This window comes from Pseudorca crassidens, chromosome 3 (genome assembly GCF_039906515.1).
Source record: "Pseudorca crassidens isolate mPseCra1 chromosome 3, mPseCra1.hap1, whole genome shotgun sequence".
In the NCBI taxonomy this organism is placed as follows: domain Eukaryota; kingdom Metazoa; phylum Chordata; class Mammalia; order Artiodactyla; family Delphinidae; genus Pseudorca; species Pseudorca crassidens.
The window spans coordinates 108,778,036-108,790,518 of record NC_090298.1 but is presented as its reverse complement, the minus strand read 5'-3'; the positions used below and the strand labels follow the sequence as shown (position 1 = coordinate 108,790,518).

At 35.8% G+C, this 12,483-nt stretch overlaps 1 protein-coding gene across 8 annotated transcripts in view; it reads right to left on the bottom strand.

Moving 5' to 3' along the window:
- CDC42SE2 (CDC42 small effector 2) overlaps positions 1 to 12,483 on the bottom strand; it is a 113,782-nt gene that overhangs the window by 34,324 nt on the left and 66,975 nt on the right. The window lies entirely within an intron of this gene.

Here is a 12,483-nt window from a genome sequence, read left to right as displayed (position 1 = left end):
AACATAAAAAAGACTGCACAGATATGTCTCATTTCATTGCACTTTGCTTTATTGTACCCCAGATACTGCGTTTTTTTACAAATTGAAGGTTTGTGGCAACTGTGCATTGAGCAAATCCATTGGCACCATTTTGCCAACAATATTTGCTCACTTTGTGTTTCTGTATCATATTTTGGTAATTCTCACAATATTTCATTTTTTTCACTATTATCATACTTGTTATGGTGATCTTTGATATGACTATTGCAAAAACATCATGACTTGCTGAAGGCTCAAATGATGGTTAGCATTTTTTATCAGTAAATCATTTTTTAATTAAGATACGTATTTTTCCTTAGAAATAATGCTATCGCACACTTAACGGACTACAGTATAATATTAATATAACTTTTATATATATTGGGAAACCATAAAATTCACTTGACTCTCTACTGCAATATTTGCTTTAGTGTGGTGGTCTGTAACTTGATCCACAATATCTCCAAGGTATGCCTGTATATAACAAGTCCACAGCTAACATGAACTCAATGGTGATAAGCTGAAAGCTTTTCCTCTAAGATCAGAAACAAGACAAACATGGGCACTCTCACCACTTTTTTTCCATATATTGAAAATTCTAGACAGAGCAATCAGGCAAGAAAAAAAAAAAAAAAAAGGGCATCCAAACTGGAAAGGAAAAAGTAAAATGGTCTTTATTTGCAGATGACATGATACTACATATAGAAAATCCTAAAGACTCCACCAAAAAACTGTTAGAACTAATAAGCAAATTGAAATTCAAGAATGAAACTGAATGGTGGAACGGAACAATGGAAAAGATAGTCTCTTCAATAAATGGTGTTGGGAAAACTGAATAGCCACATGCAAAAGAATGCAACTGGACCAAAATCTTACACCATACCCCAAAATCAATTCAAAATGGATTAAAGACTTGAATGCAAGACTTGAAGCCATAAAACTCTAGAAGAAAACACAGGGATAAGCTCCTTGATATCACTCTTCGCAATGATTTTTTGGATTTGATATCAAAAGCAAAGGCAAAGCAAAAATCAGTAAGTTGGACTACATGAAATTAACATTTTTTGCACAGCAAAGAAAACTAATGCAGTGAAAAGGCAACCTACAGCTACAGAATGGGAGAAAATATTTGCAAATAATATATGTGATAAGGAGTTAATGTCCAAAATATATAAAGAACTTATACAACTCAGTAGTTAAAAGCAAAAACAAAACCAACCCAGTTAAAAATGGGCACAACTGAATATTTTCCCAAAGATGACATACGGATGACCAACAAGTACATGAAAAGATACTCGATATCACTAATTAGCAGAGAAATGTAAAACAAAACCAAAATGAGATACCACCTCAGACCTGTTAGAATGGCTATTATCAAAAAGACAAAAGATAGCAAATGTTGGTGAGAATTGTGGAGAAAAGGAAACCCTTGTGCACTGCTGGTGGGAATATAAATTGGTGCAGTTGTTATGAAAAACAGTACAGAGGTCCCTCAAAAAATTAAAAACAGAACTACCATATGATCTAGCAATTCCTCTTCTGGGTATACAGTCGAAGGAAATGAAATTGCTATCTCAGAGAAACATGCATCTTCCTGTTCTTGCAGCACATTTACGATAGCCAAGACATGGAAACCACCTAAGTGTCCATCAATGGCTGAATAATGAAAATGTGATGTGTGTGTCCACATAAGTATATATAGACAGATATATGCATATACGGATAGATATGTGTGTATCTATATATACACAGTGGAATTTTATTCAGCCATAAAAAAAAGATGGAAATACTGCCATCCGTGACAACACTGATGAACGTGGAGGGCATTATGCTAAGTGAAATAAGTTAGAAAGAAAAAATAAATACTATACCATCTCACTTTTATCTGAAATCTGAAAAAACCTAACTCACAGAAACAGAGAACAGACTAGTGGCAGCCAGAGGCAGGGGGTGAGGCATAGGGGGTGGAGGTGGTAGAAATGGGTAAAGGGGATCAAAAGGTACATACTTCCAATTATAAGATAAGTAAGTTCTGGGGATATAAGGTACAGCACGGTGACTACAGTTAGCAATACTGTCGTGTATATTTGATTATTGCCAAGAGTAAATCTTAAAAGTTGTCATGAGAAGAAAAATATTGTTTAACCATATGAGGTGATAAGTTAACTAACTTACTGTGGTAAGCATTTCACAGTATATTCATTTATCAGATCATTATGTTGTACTCCTTAAACTAACACAATGCTATATGTTAATTATATCTCAATAAAACTGAGGTGGGAGGGAAAACCTACTCCTACTTATAGAATGGAGGTAGTGAAATAAATTTCAGGTCCACCATTCCCTCATATGATCTACTTCTCACCATTTTCATTCCTTACCTCTGGGCTCTACGAAGATTTCTATTCAATATAACAAATCACAAGTGTGAGTCATGGTTTTATTCCAATAATGATTGGATAAATCCTAAGCATACCAGGATGATTACAAAGAGGTCATATATCTATTTACAGATTATCAGTGATGATTTGAGCTACTAAATTCACTATCTCCTATCTGTGTCCATGAACTCCTTTACTGCTGAGTCTGACCAACTTTGGAGGTAATATTATATAAATTACATTATCTTATACTCTACAAATAGTAAGCAAAACATTAATAGAGCAACAAAACTTAAAAAAAAAACATTACACATAATAAGGTAACTGTGGGAAAAAGATATTACCATGACTTTATACAAAAATGATTCAGAGGATTTTATGACCTGTTAATATTTAATGAGTTATGATACAGTGCTCAAAATGATACATAGCACTTATAATTTGGGGGTAGGATGAAAACCATATGAATAAACTGCATAATACAGAGGCCTCTACCTTTTGCTATCTTTATACAAAGTTTACTTACTATGGCACAAGTCAAAAGATAACTGAAGCTAACTGCTTATAGACTCTAGCTTCACCGGAATTCTGCTAAAGGTGTATATAACTAGCATTAAGTCTTTACCCTCCTTTCATTTTTTTCACTTTGGTTATTCTATCAATGCTTACTTCAGCATTTGCTAAAGAGATTCAAGTTTCTGACATTCAAAACTTATCATTTCCCAAAAGGTAAAGCTGTTTGTGTAATTCACATATCCTTAGTTTTCAATTTATTTTTACTGATTTGGATTAACTTTTTTTTTTTAACACCTAAACAGTAGCTTAGGATATTCTAGACCGACAACAAGTAATCTTTTTAAATTGTTCTTAAAGGATTTGAAGCAGCTTTATATAACATTTTTACCAGAGTAGTTAATAGATATTCAGGCTAAGTGACATTTTATTTCTATCCTTTTGTATAAATAGGCATAAATCTTTATTGTGGACATACACCACTTCTTTCTACATACTTTGTTCTAGAAGTAGCAACCCACTTCCTTTCCTTTTGGGAAATCATCGCTTCCTGACCCCAACCATATGATTTTGATAGGTTGCCAACCACAGTAGTCGACAACCCTGACCACGGGGTGTGCACATGACACAAACTGGGTCCAGAATCCTTCCCTGGGAAGGACTAAGGGAGATGTCCTTTCTTCCTCATGGTGGTTAAACTGAGATGATGAACCTGGAGCTGAGGTCAATCATGGAAAAAACACCCACCTCTAGTCAGAAAGTGCAAAGAATCAAGAAAGAGACAGAGTTGAGAATCTTAACAGTGTCCCAGGTCCTGGATACAGATGTTTAAGAAGCCAGATCCAGCTTTCCCATGGGTAGTAATATAAGCTGATAATACGACCTATGGCAGTCTGGTTTCTAAGATCTTAACTAAAAATCGATGATTAATATGTCAAGATTAATATTAATCTTTGATTAGTAAGACAAATGGAAGAGAAACAAGGAGTAGACTGCAAAGATTAAGAAAAAAAAATCTGCCCTTCAATAACTGAGTAGCTTACTTTGGATTCCAAATTCTCATATTTAGGTCAAACTTCAGAAAATAATAAACGTTTTCAGTATGCCAACTTGTACTGTATGAAGATACACTCTGGGAACAATAAGTGATAATTCTACTTCTCTGGTTTCTAGAGTGTGGTGCACTCACTGGAATGCCAGCAGTGGCCCTCAGGTTAAAAGGCTTATATAAGGAGGCAATTCTATAAAAGACGAGAGCCACATCACCACAGAGAAATCCAAACACCCAAGTAGAGTTACAAGCAGGGACTTCGATCTAAGTCAAAGTACAGAAAGGCAAGGCATTTCATACTGGAAATATTTATAAATAGGTGGGTTGCTGGTAACACACTTAAAATTCAATCCTAAGTGCAGTACTGTCTTTACTTTGCCCTTTAGAGTTTAGTAGGTAAGTAGCCTTTTCCCACTTAGTATAAGTTTCAAAGTTGGTAACAGATGAGAAGTTCACAGGAGGCCCCAACATTTGTTTTTTATAAGGAATCTCTAAGCAAGTTTATAGTGATCTTTTCAAGGGCAAAATTGCTAAATGCAAAACTGAAGGAACTAGACGTTCTCCTCTCTCAGTGAGAAACCTGAAGCGAACATAGGGATTCCCTTTTCTCTTTCTATTTAAGGTTAGTATCTTGTTTAAGTCACACATTGCAAGTATGAAAACTGAAATACAAAATAGGCTTAAAACTAACAACCTGAAATAGCTTCTCTAAGTACTAATGATATATTTTTCAATGCTTTTGCATGTTAAACCCTTTACACTAGAGATTTCTGCTACCACAGGGCCACTTGAGATTGTTTCTGTACCCTGTATATACATGCATATGTGTGTGTATAGTAGAGCTAACTTCAGGAAATCACTGTATACTGAACATAGAAAATGTGGTATAATACAATGGTCTACCACTGATATTATTGCAGTGAGACCTAAATTGGACTTCTCACCTCTGGAACTAAAGACAATAAATTTGTGTTGTTTAAGCCACTAAACTTGGATAATCTGTCACTGACAGCCACAGGACACTAATGTACCTAGGGAAAGCATATTACTTGCCAAGATCCCACAGCTAACTAAAGCAGGTCTGGGAGTCTCCCTTGTCCACTGTCTTTCCTTTACACCACCATATATACAGTTATTCTAAAATAAATACCTTTGTGTTTCAAAAAAAGTTATGTAATTCCCCCGAACACTTAATACATAAAATAGAGAAAAATCAAATGCTTATATTAACTTTTTGTAAATATTGTTCACAATCAAGCCAAGCAATGTTCTACAATTAATTTTTCTTGTACTATGTTTGTGTTGAATTGCTTTTTGTTTGCTTAACTTCCTATGAAACTAACATTAATTGTTGCAATACCATCCACAAATTTCTTGCAGTACAACTGGTTAAACAGCTAAACAACTAATCCATATAATCTGAAATGTCACTAAATGGAATGGGTATTTTTCATTCAACTGGCCTTCAGCCAAAACACTTACACTGTTTTTTAGTTCAGGGAAATGTTCTTGTATTATTATTGGGTTGTCCAAAAAGTTTGTTTGGGTTTTTCTGTAAGATGTTACAAAACCCCCAAACTTTTTGGCAAACACTTTGATAATTTATTCTCCTCCAATGCCCCTTTCTTCTACTTTGTGAAACTAATTAGGCAGATTTTGAACCTTCAGGATTGATCATCTAATTTTCTTAGCTTTTCCCTTCTACTTTCCATCTCTCTTTGTTTTACTTTGTTTTTACTCTCTATTTCTTTGTTTTATTTTGTTTACAGATTCCTTTATCTTCCAGCCCTTCCACTGGACCTCTTTATCTCAGCTATATCATTTCCAAACACTATTTCTTCTCAATTTGTTCTTTCTGTCCCCATTCCTGTGTAGGCACACTGTTCTTATTTAATGGGTCCAATATCCTAATCATCTGAGGAATATTCACAGTTTTTATTGCTTTATTTTAGTTCTTTTCTATTCCCTGTATCATCTATTTCCTCTGAGTTCTTTCATTCGGTTAATTTCTTTTAACTTTCCTCATGCCTGATGATCACCGACCGTCCAAATGAGGCTTAGTACACATGGGTCAGGCATGCTGAATGGTGGGTTCAAGGACAGGTGAGAAGATGGTGAAACTGGCTTTTTCCTTGGGGAGCCCACAACCACAGAAATCACCAGGTCTCTGCAGAGCCGGTCAGTTATCTAGAGAACGATCTGCTGCAGGCCAGCCTGAGCAGTTCAAGCCTAGTTGCAGGCCTTCCAAGAGCAAGGCAGTTAAGACTCTGGTTTGCTTCTGGTCAGTATCCCCCTGTGCAGGCAACTGGGTGTGGCTATGTTCTGCAAATTCCAAATCTATCATCTGTGTTTTATTATCTTTCATCCATGCTTATGTTTTGTCTGCATTCTTTTCCTTTGTGGGTTTTACCCCTTTTTGTTTTTTAAACTCCTTTAATGTCATGCAAAGTGGGGTTTCAGGAGAGAGGAGACTGTACGTGTGTGTTCAGTCCAACATCCTCTCTATGTTACACACCTGGATCTCTCTTCCTGGTAATTGAAAACCAAACCAAACCAAAATACTTCTGGTAAGAGACCAATTTTTCAAGCTTTAAAGGTCCAGTTCATTTCAAATAGAATGTGCTTGAAAATAACCAACAGAGATTTAAAACACAACAAAACAAAATAAAATCAACCATTATTTAAAATGAGAGGAGGGCTTCCCTGGTGGCGCAGTGGTTGGGAGTCCGCCTGCCGATGCAGGGGACACGGGTTTGTGCCCCGGTCCAGGAAGATCCCACATGCCGTGGAGCAGCTGGGCCCGTGAGCCATGGCCACTGAGCCTGCGCGTCTGGAGCCTGTGCTCCGCAGCGGAAGAGGCCACAGCCCTGAGAGGCCCGCGTACCGCAAAAAATAAATAAATAAAATAAAATGAGAGGAAACTGCAATTTGTCAACTAAACATTCATAAGAGCGCTTACTGCATGCCAGGCACTATGCTAAGCGCTTAACATAAATTACCTTATTTAATATACTTTATTATCTACTTTAATATATTTAAGACTATTAGATAGGTGTCATTATTCCTATTTGCAGAGGTTAGACACTCCAAGAACAAATAAAACAAAATCAAAACCACAAAAAACAGAGTGATGGGTGTGTGTGTGTGTGTGTGTGTGTGTGTGTGTTAGAATGGCAGGCACTTATATCATTAAGTTAATATGTATGAAAGCATCATTAAGTTAATATGTATGAAAGCATTCAAACTAAGATCTGTAAAAATGGCAGATAATAATTAACATTTACTGGCAAGAATTTTTTTTTTTTTATTTGGCTGTGCCTCACAGCTTGTAGGATCTTAGTTCCCTGAGCAGTGAAGGCGCCAAGTTCTAACCACTGGACCGCCAGGGAATTCCCAAGAACCTTTTAAAATGTTGAAACACTGCTGGTTTCACCATAACTTATCAAAACTAGTGATGTATTTTTGCAGAGTCTTATAATTCAATTGCATATCCAATGTGTGTATACATGTCCATTTGGGTAAAATTTATTGAAACACATACTAGAGAAAACTAGTTTTAAAATGCCAAGGCTTTGCCATTAACTCACTAGGCTTAACTTAGTTTACTAGTTCACTTAACAGTTTCCAAATTTGTGTGTGAGTGATGCATCTGACTAGATGTTTGCTTAGATGCCTTTAAGACTATAATTTTATGATTGTATGAAAATTATTTTCAATTCACAAATGAAAACAGCTAACAAATGACAAACCAAAACGAAAAAGAACAAATGATGTCTCACCTGCTAAAACAGAGGAGTATAAGTATAAAAAGTAGCTCTTCAAGGAACTAAAAGAAAGGTCAATCTACAAAAGTAATTGGAACATGAGCACTAGAAATATCTAAAAAATTAGAAGAATTTTTACTATGTACAGAGATGATAAGAGACCAACCTTTACTCAGTACTTAAAGGAGATAGAGCTGAGCTCTTAGAAGCTGTCTTGCATATGCGAGCTACCAAAATTGATCTGTAATATTTTCTACCCATTATAAGCATGTTTAAGGCAGAGAAAGATGGAAGAACAGAATGGTTTTTATCATGTGTTTATATCACAGATGAACAGATTCTGAAGTGCTTCTAAAAATGTCCTATATAGTACTGACTTCATAATTATTAAAATACTATTATAGTATTAGGCCCCAGATATTATCTAAATTCTAACTGCCCTTTAATCACAGATTACATCAAGTTTACATAAACATTTTATTCTTCTACAACCGTGAATAGTTTATTAACTAGACTTTACCTGCCTGGTACTGATTTCCTTTCTTTCTTTTGCCTTTTGATTTTTAAAATAATAAAATTGAGATCCTTAACTTTCCCTCCTATTTGTATATACCAAGCCCATGTGAGAATCAGGACCCAAACCACTAACTCTGGACAAATAAAGGCTTAATCCTCTGTATGCTTGCTGTTTCTATGTTTATAAAACCCAAGAATCGTAAAACAAAACAATGCAAAGGTTCATGCTATTGGTATTTCAGAAGCACCTTAATTTTAGCCGTTTTAAGAATTCAATGCCTTATGAAAAGATGCAGACTTTCACATCATTTACACAAATAACAGAACATGTAAATGAAGAAAGTGTTTTCTAAATAAACATGACAATCTCCCAGATGCGGTAGGTGAGATGACTTGAAAACAATAGCTCTTTTAAGAGATGTTTCAGGATTCATGTAAGCTGTCAGTTAATAGGAGCTCACACTGGCTACTTAACATGACCTCATAAATAAAAAACATTTTCTTTATGAAGATATAGATAGTATTTTCTAATGAGCATATAGAAAAAAATTAGGACTTATCTGCCATATAAATATATATTTTTAAAAACTATTTGACCACAATGTTTCTTTATCTTCCTGTTCATCAAAAACAATTTTCCCTGCGTTTCTTTCCCTTTTTTTTCCAGTGGTAATTATTTTTATCACAGTGAAGATAAGATAATCCTGTTTCTCAACTCTAGAGCTCCATGCTCTGACTTGTTCTGTATTCAATGGTCTCCAATGTGGGAAATGCTCACCTGGGGGGTGTTCAAAATGATCTGCTGCAATGTGAGAGGAAAATACTAGACCTTCTATTTTTACTTTTCATCTTTTCTTAAATTAAGTTCTACTAATATTTTGTGTATAGGATGACATAGATGCCTGGTGGCTTCTGAAAGCATTTATTTCTGTAATAGTTACTAGAAACAGAGTAAACAAAAAGCACTGAATTAGATTAATGCTTCATCATACTTGAAACTAAATACAAGAATGAAAGCTGCTATAGTATAATGTCTTTAACTTCATGGACTTCAATTTATCTAAATGCGTTTTTCTGTACTCTCAAAGAACTCGTCTTATGGTATAATACAAACGGAATGAGCTGATGAACAAAAGTGTGGAGGAGCTGAATTGGAGAATTTTATTTCAAGAAATCTCTGATTTGCGTACAGTCCTGAAGCTCACAACCTAGAAGTTTAAAAAAATCAGGTTACTTTTCACTCTCATTAAATTAAAATGCAAGATAATGCAAGGGTTAAACATTTCCTCTCGGACTGATAAAAAATGAGTCGGAAAACATCATGCTGGTAGGAACACAAATTGATAACACCAAATTTAAAACAATGTTGTCTTGCATGGTAAAAGCTAACTAATGTCCTTAGACTTCAGAACCAATAATTTCACTCCTAGGTATATACCCTAGAGAACCTCAAGCACGTGTTCACCGGGCAACACATACACAAAGGCACGAAAGAGCATCATTCGTAACAGTCCCATACTGTGAACAACTCAGAATTTCAAAAGGACTATATGGATGTACATGGTGTAGTCATACAACAAAACGTTCAAGAAAAGTGGAAATGAAGTTCAGTTACCTGCCTCAATACGGATTAATCTCATAAATTTAGCATTGAATTAAAGAAGAAAACACAATTATATCCACTGGAACTCCACTCAAAGTTAAAACAGGTAAATTAACCTATACTGCTCAGGGCATATACAAATGGTAAAATCATAAAACACAATAAGGAAGTGATCACCATAAAAAAAGCATCAGGGCAGTGGCTCCTCCAGGTGTTGGAGCAGGGATGTAAATGAAAAGAACACTAGGGGGCTTCTGGGGTGTTGGCAATGCTCCATGTCTTAACTTGGGTAATATGTGCTTCATATTATGTTTCATAACTATTTATTATATATATATTTATATATAAAACAAACTTTTAAAGTACTTTTTTGGTATGATAATGGTATTGTGGTTATGTTAAATATGAATCATCTCTTAGAGATAAATACTGCCATATTTATGTATAAAGTGAAATAATGCTTGGAATTTGGCTTCAAAATAATACAGAAAAGAGCAAAGTAGATGCACTGAGACGAACAACATCAGATAAGAACTGATATTGTTGAAGCTGAGTGTATGAGGTTCAGTATACAACTGTCTACTTTTGAATTATTATTTTTGCTGCTGTCACTTTTTAAATAACTATAAATGGCAGCCACCACATGGCTTGCTAAGAAATAGCTTGTTTTACTTTGACGTATATATTAAAAAACTCCAATCTAAACTGAATAAAGATCAATTTAATAAAAGCATTAAAGAAAACCATTTCCTCTCTGACATTTACAAATTACAAAAGCATTCTAGTTTCTGAAGATAAATGGCTTTCTACTACCATCTCACCCCCTCTCCCAGCTTGAACTCATCCGGAATGCTATGGACACTAACTTACCAGCACTTCTCGACTGTGCTATCAGCACAAAACAGGGTAGGAACACCAAAATCCTTATGCCAAGAGCCTTTCTAGTTTGTCTTCAAGCTCATGTATACAAATTGAAACTTTCTCCTCAGGTATAAGCAGCTTATTGTCTCTATGAAGAAATCCAGTAGCCACTCCTGAGGCAGGACAGGCAGTTCCAGTGAATAAGATAATCTTGGTAATTTCTAGGTTTAGCAATACAGTTAAGACATTTGAATCAGTCCTCTACACTGCCTTTCTACAAAGTAGGGATATTTTTCACTTCTCCACTGATAAGTGTAATTTTCCATTTCTATTACATAAATTCATCTACTAAATGTTTTGAGATGATTGTGGTTACATAATGTGATTTTCTGTGTAATTAAACAAATCAAGAGCATGCACATTTACGTTTCCAGAAAAAGGAAAAATGACAACGTATCTATCATACTCATACCTCATTTAGGGTGTTTGGAAATGTGATTCCTAAAAAAGGAAGTTCTACATGAATCTATGCCATCTGAGGTCCTTATCGCATAGTACTGGTGGAAATGCACCACACTTGAGCAAACACTCTTGTTTGACATAAATCCCCTGAAATTATAGAATGCCTTCACCTAGAGTTTCCTCTAGCCACCTTTCATAGAACTGTTGGTTCATACTCTCAGGCTGCAGTAACAGCTTTCATGCTTTTCATGTCTAAGGTCTAAGGTTTTCTAGCAACCCCTGTCTACTGACCCATTCCATCCCCTTCCAATTCTTCACCCATTTCCCTCAAAGAAACCTTAGACTCTCTAAAATATGGAGCACAGTGCCCTTCCTTTGTTTTTTTTTATATGGCAGTTACCACATCATCACTTAAAGACACACACCCCTACTATTATGGATTAGAACTGCACATCAGAACAACAACAAAAATGAAGAAAAGTCACTGTAGGAAATGAATCTTATTGCAGAACACACTACACACATGATTGCAGACTGCTGAGGAGGACTCACTGGCTGGGAGTACAGGAAGGAGAAGGTAACTCACTGGCCTACAGGATGCAGTCTGGTCAGGCAGTGCTAACTCTCCATCTGGGCATACAGTAACATTAAACATTCAAACTACTGGGAAAAGGATATGTTCTTCACTTGAAAGAACAAAACCATTCAATGATTTCCTATTTCACAAAGTGTAAAAATCAGTCTTTCCCCAGCCTGGAAGGCCATACATGACCCGGCCCTTAACTATCTCTGACCTCATTTCCCACCACTGCAGCCCTGGCTCACAGCCACTCTGCCCTCTTTGACATTCCTCGTACACATACAACCCTTGCACTTCCAGAACTCTTGTACTCGCAAGTCCTTCTACATAAGCATGTGCCTTACTGCCTTAACCTTAGCTTAAATATCACTTCATCAGAGAGGCGTTTCCTGTACACTCTTAATATTCCCATTTCTCCTCCTCTTTTTTCTACTTTCTTTTTCCTTAGAGCAGTTACCATCACCTGGTATCACAGACACCTATTTATTCACTAAATATCTCCTCCACTAGAATGAGAGCCACGAAGCCGAAACTGTCTGTTTTGCTCTCTGTTATTTCATCAGTACCTGGCTCACTGTGGAAATACCAGAGTATTAATACATGACAACTGGGCATAGGTGTCTAATTAAAATAACACATTTCAGAGACAAAGAGCATTACAAAACATCAGTACCATGTGGGGAAACACTATATGGGGAAAGTATGTAATATGACTAGAAAAGGGGGAGGTTGTA